Consider the following 16,253-nt stretch of genomic DNA (forward strand, 5'->3'; position numbering starts at 1 on the left):
AAATTTGAATCAAGGGACTGAAGCAGAGTGGGAGTAACAGACATCACACACGATCTGCACATACTAATTGTGTGCTATCAAACATTAAAACCTTCCACGCGGTAGATATTTTTGAGATTACGAGGCAGTGATATTTTCGAGATTGCGAGGGTTGCAGTGGTGGGAGTATTTGGGGAGCGAGCTAGTGTGCTTGACACGCCGGCTGTGGACTGTAGCCGACGCACCTTCTCGCGTAAGCCATAGGCGTACTATACACCAACGATGCTCCAGGATATTTTGTACTACATCTCAACACGGTTGGTGATAATAAGCTGTGTGGGATCTACTTGATTTTTCATCTTGATTTGAATTACATAATGGGGTCACATCGGCAATGGACGGTGTTTGAATTGCTAGACCTTTTATCTGCAGTGAACATGCAACTATATGTGTGTCGTAAAAGAATTGGAATTATTCAAGGTTCGTTTGGACATTTTATACATTAAAATGGTTTTCTAGCAATTTCAGGTGCACATGCTCTGGTGCATATAAATTGGTTGAAAACTCAAATCTGTGTCCTTGGGTGCATGCTTAGGTCCCATGCAAGAAATGGGAATGAATTTCAAACACCAAGTCACTGTTGATTCCCGGCAAAACGTTGAGATACCTGGTTTTTAAATTCTAGTAAATCCAAAACTCATCTGAAATTCATGAACCTTGGCATGGTATCATGGAGCGGCATCGACATGCCGTGTTAATTTTTTTGTCCCATTTGGGGACAGGTTTGGGTATACGCTTCTCACAAACTAGAGCTTCTCACACCAAGCGTGATGGTTTCGGTATGGAACGTTCCACCTTTGGAAACGAAACAATATCCGTTGCCTCTTATTGCTTTCAAAAAATTTCTAGTGTCAAATATGTGTTAAGTTTTGGAATTTTTCGGGGTTCGTTTGGACATTTTTATACATTAACTGGGTTTTCTAGGCATTTTATGTGCATAATTCAAATTTGAAATACCTGAACATGCTCCAGTGCATAAAAATTGGTTGAAAAATCAAATATGTGTCCTTGGGTGCATGCTTAGGTCCCATGCAAGAAAAGGAAATGAATTTCAAACACCTGTGCACTGTTGATTGCCGGCAAAATGTTGAGATACCTGGTTTTTAAATTCTAGTAAATCCAAAACTCGTCTGAATTCATGAAACTTGGCATGCTATCATGGAGTGGCATCAACATGCCGTGGTAAAATTTTTGTCCCATTTGCGGCAGGTTTGGGTATAAGCTTCTCACAAACCAGAGCTTCTCACAACAAGCGTGATGGTTTCGGTAGGGAACGTGCCACCTTTGGGGACGAAACGATATCTGTTGCCTCTTATTGCTTTCAAAAAAATTCTAGTGTCAACATAGAACAACAGGAGTGTTGTGTTTAATTTTGGAATTTTTCGTGGTTTGTTTGGCCTTTTTTATATATTAATTGGGTTTCTGGGCATTTAATGTGCATAATTCAAATTTGAACTACAAGCACATGCTCTAGTGCACCAAAGTTGGTTGAAAAATCACATGTGTGTCCTTGGGTGAATTTCTAGGTCCCATGCAAGAAATGAGAATGAAATTCAAACACCAGGGCACTGTTGATTGCTGGCAAAACGTTGAGATGCCTGGTTTTTAAATTCTAGTAAATTCGAAACTCGTCTAAAATTCATGAAACTTGGCATGCTATCGTGGAGCAGCATCAACATGCCGTGGTAAATTTTTTGTCCCATTTGGGGCAGGTTCTGGTATAAGCTTCTCACAAACCAGAGCTTCTCAGAACAAGCGTGATGGTTTCGGTAGGGAACGTGCCACCTTTGGGGACGGAACGATATCCGTTTCCTCTTATTGCTTTCAAAAATTTTCTAGTGTCAACATAGAACAACAGGAGTGTTGTGTTTAATTTTGGAATTTTTCGGGGTTTGTTTGGCCTTTTTTATACATTAATTGAGTTTCTGGGCATTTAATATGCATAATTCAAATTTGAACTCCAAGCACATGCTCGAGTGCACCAAATTTGATTGAGAATCACATGTGTGTCCTTGGGTGAATTTCTAGGTTCCATGCAAGAGATGGGAATGAAATTCAAACACCAGGGCACTATTGATTGCCGGCAAAATGTTGAGATACCTGGTTTTTAAATTATAGTAAATCCAAAACTCGTCTAAAATTCATGAAACTTGGCATGCTATCATGGAGCGACATCAACATGTCATGGTAAAACTTTTGTCCCATTTGGGGCAGGTTTGGGTATAAGCTTCTCACAAACCAGAGCTTCTCACAACAAGCGTGATGGTTTCGGTAGGGAACGTGACACCTTTGGGGACGGAACGATATCCGTTGCCTCTTATTGCTTTAAAAACATATCTAGTGTCAACATAGAACAACATGAGTGTTGTGTTTAATTTTGGAGTTTTTCGGGGTTCCTTTGGCCTTTTTATACATTAATTGATTTTCTGGGCATTTAATGTGCATAATGCAAATTTGAACTACAAGCACATGCTCCAGTGCACCAAAGTTGGTTGAAAAATCACATGTGTGTCCTTGGGTGAATTTCTAGGTCCCATGCAAGAGATGGGAATGAAATTCAAACATCTGGGCGTTGTGGCTCGGACGGAAAGATTGAGAAACTTGGTTTTTTAATCCCTATAAATCCAAAATACGCCTGAAAATCATGAAACTTGGCATGGTGTCATGACATGGCACCAACATGCTGTGGTAATTTTTCTGTCCGATTTGTGAAGGCGCACACATTAACAATCAACAAAGTCATTTTGGAACAAGTGCTGTCACGTTACAAATCGGAAACACAAGTATTATTGAAACCATGGGCGTCCTACTTACCAATTACGTGCCGCCACGCGTCCCCATTTTTTATTGGCTAGGAGGTGTCGTGCGGGGTAGCTATTTGAGTACGGGAGGCGTGCGATCAGACCCCTGCGCGTGCTCATCGGGAGGAGAGCCCTTGGACCGCTACCTGCCGTGCACCTCCCTCCCAACGTCTCCATTAATGGCACCCGAGCCCCTGTTCTACGGTGTGGCTATATGTCTCACAGGACTGAGATTTAAGAGAGAAAAATGAAAATATGAAAAGAAAGTTTTGCACGGATCTTGATGTAAGATCCGACGGACCTATATAGCATCGACTGCGACTTATAGCAAGCATGATGAATATAAGGATGATGACAGTGGATAATAATTGTCTTACATATTTAGGAACATAATTAAAAAAAGCCACATGCAGCAACACCCGAAATACACAAGGGCAAAAGAAGAAGGAAGACAACGATCTGGCTTGCTGATCTCTACTTTCTTGATGAGTTGCTGTAGGCCGCGGGAACTAGTCTCCGTGGGAAGTGGCGATGAGCTCTTTCTTGTCCTCAAGATGCTGCTTGAGAGCATCCACGGATTCCTCCACCAGCCTTCTGCGCTCGATGCGCAGCATGGCATTCTCGTCCATAAGTTTCTCGACGATGACGCCGGTCCTCTTCAACAAGGCAGTGGTCTCCTCCCGCTGCTTCGCACTTCCGACGATCTTCGCCCTCAGCAGGTCGCGCTCGGTCCGGAGCTTCGCATTGCTCTCATTTAGTTGCCGGATGACGCTGGTTGCCTATTCAAAAGAGGCTTTCATGTCGGCCTGCAACCTCACCTAACCGGAGATCTGATCCATCTGGCTATGGATGATCGCATGCATGCGCCTGTAAGAGTCCTCACCTGCCCGCGAGACATTTTCCCAGGCCGCCGCGGCGCGACATCTCTGCTGCATTCGCGGTGCGGCGGGACATCTCTTCTGCTTTCGCGGCGCGGCCGGACCAGTCTGCTGCATCGACAGTGCGGCGGGACCTCTGTGCTGCTTCGGCGGCGCGGCGAGACCTCTGTGCTGCTACGGCCATGCGGCGGGACATGCCGTCTGCGTTCGCGGCGAGGCGGGACATCTCACGTGCTTCCGCTTCCATGCTCGCATCTCCCTGGTGGCAATCTCTCGACCCAGAACTCATGCTGGCCATGGCAGACGCAAGGGAACGATGATGAATGACTTGTTTGTTTTTGTGGATGAGGAGTTGAGGAGGAATGTGCAATCAACTTGGAGTAGTAGTATTTATAACTGAGTACTAATACGCTCCTAAGTGGGAAACCGTTTAGGTTTTGATTGGTGTGAACAGGTTTGCAATTTGGAATGTGACGGGACGCAGGCTCAAAATTTACTCACGTATATAAGTGCGGCACTATTCCCGGAAGGCGTAACGTGGGCACATACACCTTCTTGATCGCGTACGTGGCGTTTGCACCATAGGGTGCACCGCAATAGGCAACGTCCGCACATGTCTTGTTTCAACAACCGTGCACGCTCGTTATTACCATCGCGCACGCTTCTTTTAATTAGAATGTGTGTGCCCGTCTAGCGCACACACGTCGGTCTATCTAACTGTTTCAGTTTGTTGTGGCTAATCACAAACAGTTCATCCGTGTGAAGTGTATGCCATCAATCGCAGACACTTTTTTTGCTAATAATCGCAGACACTTTGATCTGCTGACCCGTTTCTGTTCCGTTGCCTAATCGCAAACAGTTAATCCTTCTGAAGCGTATGCCCTCAATTGCACACACCTTTATCAAGCTGCCCGTTTCTATTGTTCCTCCTCATAAAAAACAGTTCATTCGAGTGAACCGTATGTTGTATATCGCACACGCCTTCATCTGGCTGCCCGTTTCTTTTGTTCCTCCTCATCGCAAACAGTTCATTGAACTGAACCGTATGCCCTGCATCGCACATGCAACTAAAATCTGAACCGCGTTTGATGGCTCCGGCATCGCAAACATTTTGCACCTTTCTTACGGTTCTTTTACACCACCGTTTGCGATTATTGCATCGCACACAGTTTCGTCGAAGGATGTCCAATCGTAGTACCGCGTCAGCAGCATCTTGCAGTAGTGAGTGCATATAAACAGGTTGAAAAATCAAATGTGTGTCCTTGGTTGCAACCTTAGGTCCCATGCAAGAAATAGGAATAAATGTCAAACACCTTTGCCACCGTCGCTCGCCTGCTAACATTGAGATACATGGTTTTAAATTCTAGTAAATCGAATGCGCGTTTGAAATTTATGAAACTTGACATGCTAGCATGGAACGACATCAACATGCAGTGGTAAAAATATTGTCCCATTTGCGGCAGGTTGGGGGTATATAAGCTTCTCACAAACCAGAGCTTCTCACTACAAGCCTCAATGTTACGGTAGGGTATGTTTCACCTTTCTGGATGAAACGATATCCGTTGTTTCTTCTTGATTTCAATTTTTTTCTAAAGTTAACATAGAACAACACGAGTGTTGTGATAATTTTAGGAAATTTTTGGGGTTCGTTTGGACATTTTTATACATTAACTGAGTTTTCTATGCATTTATGTGCATAATTCAAATTTGAACTACAGGCACATGCTCCAGTGCATGTAAATTGTTTGAAAAATCAAATCTGTGTCCTTGGCTGCATGCTTAGGTCCCATGCAAGAAATGGGAATGATTGTCAAACACCTTGCCACCGTCGCTCGGCCGCAAACATGGAGATACATGGTTTTTAAATTCTAGTAAATCCAAAACTCGTCTGAAGTTCATGAAACCTGACATACTATCATGGAGCGGCATCAACATGTTGTGGTAAAAAAATTGTCCCATTTGGGGCAGGTTTCGGTATAAGGTTCTCGCAAACCAGAGCTTCTCACAACAAGCCTGGTGGTTTCGGGAGGGAACGTGCCACCCTTGGGGACGAAACGATATTCGTTGCCTCTTCTTGCTTTCAAAATTTTTCTAGTGCCAACATTGAATGACAGGAGTGTTGTGTCAATTTTTGGGGTTCGCTAGGACATTTTTATACATTAACTGGGTTTTCTAGGCATTTTATGTGCATAATTCAAATCTGAACTACATGCCCATGCTCCAGTGCAGAAAAATGGGTTGACATATGAAATGTGTGTCCTTGGGTGCATGCTTAGGTCCCATGCAAGAAAGGGGAATGAATTTCAAACACGAGGGCACTGTTGATTACCAGCAAAACGTTGAGATACTTGGTTTTTAAATTCTAGTAAACCGAAAACTCGTCTGAAATTCATGAAACTTGGCATGCTATCATGGAATGGCACCCGACATGTTATGGTATTTTTCGTGTCCATTTTGAGAGAAGGCGCACCTGAATAATAGCCAACAAAGGCATTTTGAAAAAATAGCTGCCACTTTAATATCTCAAACATTTGTATAATTCAAATCGTGTGCGTTTTGTTAACCATTCACATGACACCACGTGACTTGGTTTTAATGGCTATAGGAGGTGCTGTGCGGACAACTGCTTGACTGAATGGGAGGCATGCGAGCGCAGTCCGGTGCGTAGGCTGACCAATTGGCCTGCAAGCTGTCCTTCAATGCGCAAGCTCATCGGGAAGCATGCGAGCTGTACGCTGCGCAGGCTCACTGGGAAGCGAGCCCTTTGACTTCCATGCCCCCCGCCTTGCTCGCATCCTCTCCATTAATGGCGCCCGAGCCGCTGTTTAATATAGGCGGCCTTACTGTTCGCCTCCCATTCCCCTCCCTCTCGCAGACCTCCACCAAGGCCATGGCGCAGAAGGATCATCTGCCACTAGTCTTCAAGTTTGGTGAAGTTGACTCGGAGCCGGAGGAGATAGTAAATAAGGAGGAATGGGGCCTCATGGACATGGCCCTGAATGAGCTGGCCGCGGCGGTTTCTGCCCCACTCCCGTCCCAGCTCCCAACCCCGTGCCCGTGCCAGCGACCATCCTCGTAGCATTGACGGGTTGGTTGCCGAGCACTATCGTAGAGCTGGAAGCCGCGGACGTCAGTGAGGTCTCCGCGGACCCGCGTGAGCTCGTGTACATGCCAGCGCCAGCGCCCATGCCCGTGCCCGTGCGCGCCCCTCCACCCATCGCGGCGCCGGTCCCTGTGCGTTTGGCTACACGCGCCAGTGCGCGCCCCCCTTAGCGGCATAGTACGCCGCCGTCGACCGCTACCTCTCAACACCGTCAGTTGCCGTCCTCCCACGCCCCGCCCGTCGATCGCGCGACGACATGATGTTTGATTTCCAATTGAAGGACATTTTGTGCTGCCTTGAAGACTTCAACAATGGCATCCCGGAGGACGACAACGACAATGATGGCGCGGCACGCCGCCGCCGGATATAGTTTTTTTGGGGTTTAATACTGTATCTCGATCATATGAATATAAATTCGCAGTGTGACTGAATGAAATATATTGTTTGAACGAACTTGCGTTTTTCTCTCTTAATGTACAGACTTATCAAACAATTTTCTTTTGAAAAAAGAAAACGTCAATTGTTTTTAAATATAAAACACTCATCGCAAACGTTTTAGTTAGAACACCCGTATGCAAACCGACAGCTTCCCCAAGAAGCCAAGGGAAAATGTGCAGAGCAGGATTTGTGCAGCTCTTGATCGCAAACGTTTTAAATAGAACACCCGTATGCAAAGTGAGAGCTATGGTATTCCCCCTTAAGTCAAGGGAAAATTCGCAATGCAGGATTTGTGCATCTCTTCAACGCAAACGGTTCAGATTGAATACGGTATGCAAAGCCAGACTTCGGTGCTAAGCCAAGAGAAAATGCGCCGAGCAGGATTTGTACTTCCCTTCAACGCAAACGGTTGTTTTGGATGACCCGTGTGCAACCATGTACATACAATTTGGTATGAGTTGTATCTGTCATATTGGGTATATTTCCATTTTTCAAGCTAGAAAGATTAACATTTGTTGATCTAGTAACATTTCCATTTGTCAACCTTGTAACACTGCGATTTGTCAAAATATGCAGCTAAAAATCACTAGCACTATCTAATTTTTGCAACTAAAATTCAGTAATTAAGCATAGATTTCATTCATAGATTAAGCAGTCATTCTTTATACAAACAGTTCAACTCGACAGCTGAACCGACCAAACTTTTCCCCAATTGTTGCCAACCACGTACTAAAATAGCTAGTTCAACTATATATACTAGCTAATTTTAAGTACGTTGTACAGTTCGACCATATCTATAGTCAGTTGAACTGAACAAAATAGCCCCTAAATACTACTACTACGGAGGGGCTTTGTACTATTTCCGGCAGCCCCTCCTCTGACGGCAGAGGAGAAGGAGCCTATCGACAAGCTGGACAACTGCAATATGGTGCCTGCCGCTGCTGCACCTTCAGCGAAGCTCACCTCGAACGCCCTCTGCCGCTCCAGACGACCCCTATCAAAGTGGTGGTTCTCCTCGTAGATCTCCTGATTCCTCACTCTGAGGTGGCGTGTGCCGTGGCCACCGTGGTTGTAAGGCTCTTTGCGTGCTCGATGAGGCGCTCCTCCTCCTCCCATAGGAACTCAGTGTAGCGCGCAAGGTCGCTGACGCACGTGCGGGCCTCCACCTCCACCTCCCGCCTTCGGGCGGCGGTGGCGGAGCGGGTGATGACCTCAGCGGTCGATGGTGGGCTGGCGGCCACAGCGACCGACGATGGGGTGGAGGCCACGACCAGCAGCTCCCGCCTTCGGGCCACGGTGGCGGAGCGGGTGATGGCCACGATGGCCGGCAGTGGGGTGGCAGCCACGACGGCCACCTCCCGCCTCCGGGCCATGGCGGCGGAGTGGGCGATAGCCCTGGCTTTCGACGGAGGTGTGGTTGCAACGGCTGCCGGCAATACCTCCCGACGGGCAGCGGCGGAGGAGCGTGTGGTGGGTGTTCCGTGCACACCCAATAGGGGCGCCACGCGCACTACACTATGTCGGGCACTGCGCCGCCGCCGCGGTGTAGCCTCCTAGCTGGAGCTGTCCTATGATGACGTCGGAGTGGCTGAGCGACGATGACGGACCAGTTACATTGGCGGTTGTGGGAGAAGTAGACAAGATAAGGTATAGGGAGGGAGGGGAAAATGCGACGTAGGACTTGCCGGCCGTGAGGGTTTATATAGCAGGCCGGTAAGCATTGGGATTTTGGGGGATTTCACCGAGTCGGGCGGGAAGCTTGCGTGGGAACCTGCGAGGTTGCGCGGGAACTGACTCACCGATGATTCATTGGCGCCACTTCGAGCCACCGTTTGGCCAAAAGAATGCTCCCGCACGCTGCGCAAGCTTGCGCTGTAAGCCGTCTGCGGCAGCGGGGTGACAAGACGTGCGAGAGGAGGACAAAAGGCCACGTACACATACGGTTAATAAAAAACGTTTGCGATTTAATTACCTACTATACCCCCATCCTGGTTTATAAGTAGGATTTACCTAATAAAATACGAATGCATGTCGCCAGAGATTATATAGTTGGATTCATATTTGAACATAGTTTCCAATTATATAATTTTTATAACATGCATTAACATTTTGTTGTTTAAATTTAAGGGCAAAGTATGGCACAGAATATAAAGGGGACTAATAGACCAAGACAGAGGTAGTAGCACATGCCAGCTCTCTACGCAGCGACGCAACTATCGACCGGCTTGTATGCGACCATTTCCTGCGTGTTCAACTGCTCTATGCGTGTGGTTGCTTGCGGTTGAGGCGGCCGCGGCGTGCTCTGCTCGCGTCCCGGCGCTCGCGCTCTGCTCTCGCGTCCCTCCGGGCGCTCTGCCCTCATCCCTCCATGCGCGCTGCCAGTGTTTGGGCCCGGCGCAAATCACACACGTTCGTGTGCATGCGGTTGCGCCGGGCGCGGTGCGACGATGCTGTAACCCGCTGCAAAAACTGCCAAGCGGACGCACCGAGAATCCAGGCCGCCCGACCCCCATTTATTCCTGTGGCCACTTACCTTCATCTCTCGCGCCACATGACACAATAAGCACATCCACAACGACACATGCAGAGAGGACGTCCAGCGGTTCCAATGGCGCTCCCAGCGGCCGACGATGACAACGGCGGGCAGTTCACCACGCATCACGTAGTGGACACCCATGTGAGGGGAAGGCCCTCTTGGTGGTGTACATGAACGATCTGGTCTCGATGGAGAGCTCCACCCAAACTATGGAGTAGTTTCTTGCCGAGGACAAGTACCAAGTGGTCGGCTTCAACCTCAAGTACACCATCGGTCGTGCCGGGCATGATCAGAAGGTTGTCGTCGCCCAGTTGTGCGTGCGACATGACGTCCTCGTCTACCACTACCACCTGGCCACAAGGCCTTGCGAGCGTTTCTGCGGGTTTATCAACAACTTCGACTACCACCAACGATCTAAAAGTGCTCAAGGTTTCGGGCTTGAAATGCCGGAATCTTGTCAACATCCAGGAACACTACAAGGTCTGGGGCAGCGACAACAACAAATAGAACTCCCTGTTTGACCTCGCCTCGGACATCATCGACCCCTACTACATGAAGATGAAGGGTGAGAGCAAGAAGGATAAGAACGCCTAGCAAAGTGTCTGGCATGAGAGACTGGATGAACAACACGTCAAGTACCCGGCGATGGATGCGTACACAAGCTACGAGATGTACATGCGAATCGTTGACATGAGGGAGTGTCTTCTTCCTGCCCCAGACGAGGGATCGAGCCACAGAGCAGTGGCGGGAGCGTCACAAGAAGTAGATGACTAGACGACCGTTTCTCCTAGTTTAGAATGCATGCAATTGTTTATTGAGGTTTGTGCGAATGACCTGTATAGTCAATTATGTAATTGGATGTTTATTTCAGCTATATATATACATGTTATTCTTCTGTAGACAGAGCAAATCACACGGCTTATTAGCAGCAATCGTTTGTGTTATTATTGGTCTGCGCACACATTTCTGATTACGGACATGTTTGTCGTGTATCACACATATGTTGTTCGGTTGAAACGTTTCCATTGTGTTGCCTAATCACACACAGTTCATACTAGTGAACTGTATGCCGTATATCGCACACACCCTCATCTGGCTGCCCGTTTCTGTTGTTCTGCATCATCGCAAACAGTTCTTCTGGATTAACCGTTTGCCACTCATCGCACACGCAACTATAGTATGAACTGTGTTTGATGTCGCTGCCATCGCAAACGTTTTGCATCTTTTTTGACGGTTTTATTACATCGCCGTTTGTGATTGATGCATCGCACATAGTTTCGTCGAACGGTCTCTGGTTCGACTGTCGCATTTGGATCATCCTGCGGTAGTGCTTGGACGTGATGCCAATGTAATGATCATTGCCTGGATACCATCATGATTATTTGTAGTTCTATCAATTGCCCAACAGTAATTTGTTTACCCACCGTATGCTATTTTTCTCGAGAGAAGCCACTAGTGAAAATCTACGGCCCCAGGGTCTCTTCTTTATCATATTTGCCTTCGAGATCTATTTTTATTTGCTTTTATTTTCAGATCTATTAATCGCAAAACCCAAAAATACCTTGCTGCACTTTTTTGTTACTCCCTCCATTCCCTTATACAAGGCCACAAACTCAAATTAAAGGTACCATGGTAAAATTTAATGACTACTTTGCAATCCAACTTTTCTTTTCATTAATCGGGCTCATTAATATGCTTGCATGCATGCAAGGAAGGAATGGGAAGAAAGTAGCACAGTGTCATTATGGCTACATGCATGCAAGTATTAAATAAGTTGCTGGTACGAGGAAACTTCATTAATTTTTACCTCGATTACTGTTAGTGGCCTTGTATAAGGGAAGGGAGGGAGTATTTAATTTATTTCGCATTTCTGCGAGATCTATTTATCCAATCTACTACAATTTTATCCATCTTTTTACCCGAAAGGGATTGACAACCCCTTTAACACGTCGGGTTGCAAGTATTTGTTCTTTGTGTGTAGGTACCATTTACATAGTGTTGCATGGTTCTCCTACTGGTTCCATAACCTTGGTCTCAATACTGAGGGAAATACCTACCGTAGCTGTGCTGCATCATCCCTTCCTCTTTAGGGAAATACCGACGTAGTTCAAGCAGCATCAAAAGGAATTTCTGGCACTGTTGTCGGGGAGACATCATCAACATCTATCAGGTTCTTAATCACATATCTCATCTCCTTGCAATTTACATTATTTGCCATTTGCCTCTCATTTTCATCCCCCCACTTAACAAAAATTTGGTGTTTTATTCGCCTCTCTTTTTCGTTCGTCGTTTTCTCGTCAGATCTGTTTTCGAGTGCAATCTTGTTTGCGTAGTCACGATGACTCAAGAGAACGCCAAGTTGTGTGATTTCTCTAATACCAACAACAATGATTCTATTAGCACTCGATTACTCCCCCAGCCACTAGTGCGGAGTCTTGTGATATTAGTGCTGCCTTGTTGAATCTCGTTATGAAAGATTAATTTTCTGGCACTCCTAATGAGGATGTCGCATCCCATCTTGACACATTTGTGGATTATGCAATATGCAAAAGAAAAAAAATGTGGATAGTGATATTGTTTAGTTGAAATTATTCCCCTTTTTTGCGAGATCGTGCAAAATTTTGGTTTTCTTCTTTGCCTCGCAATAGTATCGATTCTTGGGATAAGTGCAAAGATGCTTTTATTACTAAGAATTTTCGCCCGCGAAAATTATTTCCCTTAGAACAAAAATCATGAATTTTAAGCAACTTGAGCATGGACATGTTGTGCAATCTTGGGAAAGAATGAAATTGATGCTAAGAAATTATCCTACTCATGGTTTAAATCTTTGGATGATCATATAATTTTTTATGCGGGATTGAATTTTGTTTCTAGAAATCTTTTAGATTCCGCCGCGCGTGGTACTTTTATGGAAATTACTTTGTGTCAGTGTGCAACGACACCTATGGGATCACAAGAATCCCTAATACGGTTGCCGGGGCACGGGGTTGCGAGACGAGCAGGGCTAGTAGACAGCACAAGGATCGTTTACCCAGGTTCGGGCCGCGAGGATGCGTAAAACCCTAGTCCTGCTTTGGTGGGTGTATTTCAGAGAGTTCTTGAGCTCTCGAACTAGCTGTGGTCAGTGCGTGGTTTGAAAGAGCCGAATCCTTCTCCAGTATGCAATGGGCCTCCTTTTATAGTCGAAAGGGGCTGCCACAGTGGCACACAGGAGGTGGAAAGGCGTACAGTGCCCTGAGCTTATCGCTCGTATTACAGGACAAGACGCATTTAATGTGTAGCTTAGGTGTCCCCTTGCTTTATTGGGGACGGGGGCGAGGCCCGTCCGTCGCCGCTCCTCCTCGCTTTGACATGCGCCCTGGCCAGTGAGGCGCGCGGTGCCATGTAAGCAGGCAGGCAGCTGAGGTGGTGCAGTGGCGGAGCCTTCACGAAGATCTGCATGCCGCCACGCAGGCGTTCGATGAGTTGGCCTGGGAGCTGCATGTTGCCAAGCAGGTGCCCGCCCAACTGGTTGGGTCTGGCAGCTGCATGTGAAAGGCGGTGGAAGCTTGGTTGGCGTGGGCCTGGCGGTGACCCTGCTGGCGTCCTTGGTGAGGGCCTTGCCGGGTGGCCCGGCAAGGGTCTTGCTGTGGCGCGCTGTCGTCCCCGGCAAGGGCCTTGCCGGGGGTCTGGTGGCCTTCCTCGGCAAGGATCTTGCCGAGGATCGTCGTCTTCTAATCCTCATCTGATCTTGAATATGTCTTCACAAAGATCTGCATGCCACCACGGAGGTGCCTCCCGAGCCCTGGCCCAACGTGATGTTGGAGACCGTGGGCTCAAGGGTGGCCCGCTCTGTTGGTGTGGGGCGAGCTGTCCCGGCAAGGATCTTGCCAGGGCTGCTGAGGCTGCCCCGGCAAGGGTCTTGCCGGGGGAGCTTGCTTCGTCCCTCTGCTCATTATGGTCTCGGCCTTGGCGTTGCTCTGATTATCTTGGGCTTCGGTCTTACCTTGGCTCACCTCCCCTGTTCTGCTTGGCGTGACCGTAGGCGCGGCTCCGACTGCCCGTGCACATGTATAGGGGTACAAAACCGCACCCCTCTTTTTGTACACCGACAGGAGCCCCCGGGCCTGGGCCACACATAAGCGCGACACGTTGTTGGGCCAGGCCCAAAACGGTGCACGTGCAGGTGGGGCGGTTTTTACTGCAGTAAAACTTTTCGCGTGCTGCGCTTCCCAAGACCCGTGCGCGCGGCGCGGCGTGGAGGGGTCCGCGTGACGTGGGCGGGATGCGTGGGGCGGTTTCCACACGCATGCGTCATATCGCAGCAAAGAGGCGGCTCACGCCTTCCCGTAAAAAGAGGGAGGCGTGGAGGCGCGGCTCATTTACTGAACGGGGCCGGGTCACGGCCTTCAAGGCATTCACTCCCCACGATCACGGGGTGGGGAGAGGTCGCTTCACCCGTCCCCTCAGTTCTGCACGTCCGCCACACGTCCTTCATGCGCCTGGGGTGGCAAGCGGTGGAGGCGGCAAACGGGGCCGTCGCTGGTTGGGGCAGCGGGTCGGTCCTGATTCCCTGCGCCTCCGGTGGCTGGATTGGCCGAGCGGGGCGGCCGAGCCCTGACCCCGCCCCTTTATAAAGATGGGGAAGGGGGGATGGCATCCCGCATTCTCCTGTCATCTGCCTCCTCTTGCTTCTGCTTCTTCCTTTCACTCGCCATGGAGAAAGGGAATCCGGGTCCCTCGACGGTGGCGGTGAGGGTCGCCGCTCGATAGCGTGTCCCTACTCCTCCTGAGCCCGTGGTGGTGGAACCGGCCGCAAGGGGAAGGGGGAGGGGGCGAGGCCATGGGCGAGGCCGGGGCAGAGGCCGTAGTGCTCGGGGAAGAGGAGGACGGGGCGGCGCGCCGGCTTCGCCCCCGCCAATGGTGCCTTTCCCGATGGAAGGCCATGTCGGAGATCAGCCCCGCGAGTTCTTCATTAGGCTGCGCCGGCCTCCGCGTCGCCGTCTCCGTCTTCCCGCCCCGTTTGCTCGGGAGATGGAGCGTGACCGGCCCCAATCCCTCAGATTGCACATGAGGGGTTGTGGGAATGGGGGCACGCGGGTCGACGTCGACTTCCCGGCTCCTCGGGTCATGTACCTCCATCGTGGGTGGAAGACGTTCGCTCGCATCCACAGCCTGACGGCAGGGCTCGTCCTCTACTTCAAATTGATGGAGGACGGCCTGCTCTCCGTCAAGGTCTTCGGAGACTTCGGGACTCGCCTGAAATGCTGCGTGGAGAGCTCCTCCGATGGAGATTCTGACAATGGAAGCTCTTCCTCGAGCGAAAGTGATGAGGAGGACAGTGGGGGAGATGACGGGGATGAGTCCGACTAGGCGTTGGACGCCCTGCGCCTGGGCGGGTGCGGCAGCAGCAGCATCTGCACCTGGCCACTCCTCCGACAGGGTTTTGCCGGGGGTGGGGCCAACCCCTTGAACTTCTCGGGGTCGTCTCCTTGGGCGGCTGGTGTCGGGAGGCTGCGGAAGAGGAAGAGGGCGGGCGGCAAGGCTGTCAACTCGGAGTACGCGGGCACCGACGCCTTCGTCGCATACTGCTGGTCCTGCCGCCTCATCTTCCAGCTCCTCTCCCAGCACCGTCATCACCGGCCTACCCGTGGGCGGCCACCGAGGTGTTCTCTTGGTGCTTTCTGCTGCTCGTAGCTCGCCTAGGCGCCCCTTTTGTCCTCTCGCCTCCTTGACCTGCCTCATGAGGAGAGGGACAAGAAAGGAAACACGGGCACCTTATCTCTTTTTTAATCTATAAGCCTTCGGGCCTTGTTAAATTTAAAGCTTGTAATCCCCTTTGTTCATGTTTTTCATTTCGTACGAACTGTACCTGTATGGGATGTTTTTAATGAAAAAGGGATGCTTGCCGGGTTTTTCGTTCATGGGTAAATCCCGCGACAATGAGCGAATCCTTGTTATTGTTTTAAGATAAACGTTTTTCGCCCGGCAACAGGCCTTGCCGTCCCCCCACTCCACTCGACCGTTTTCGCGCTCTTGGCGGAGGCAGAGATGAAGTGTGCTTTTGGCTCCTTGTTCTACCTCCTTGCCGCTGCGGCTACAACCAAATCCGGACCCAGGAAATAATCCTTAGGTATAGGAAAAAGGGGAGCACGGCAGCCTAGAGATAAAAACGAGGTTTCACATGCCCCAGTCCCGTTCCGAAATGCATGACAGAGGATAAAAGACTTATCTGGATCTGCAGCCCCCGGCAACCTTGTCTTGCCGCGGATGGATCCCCGTGCTTGCAGCCCCCGGCAACTCTGGGGTACCGGGGTCGGGATGCCGGTCCGTTTCCCTTCTTCCAAGTAGCTCAGCAAAAGTGCTCATGTGCCCTGCGAACCAAAGGAGGACAGAAAAGAAACAGATTGACGTGAACTCGACCTCTAGGCTAGGGGTTAGTCGCCGCTAAGCACTATCAACCCTAACCAAGGAAGAGA

The sequence above is a fragment of the Triticum aestivum genome, chromosome 2D (assembly GCF_018294505.1).
Source record: "Triticum aestivum cultivar Chinese Spring chromosome 2D, IWGSC CS RefSeq v2.1, whole genome shotgun sequence".
NCBI classification, from domain to species: domain Eukaryota; kingdom Viridiplantae; phylum Streptophyta; class Magnoliopsida; order Poales; family Poaceae; genus Triticum; species Triticum aestivum.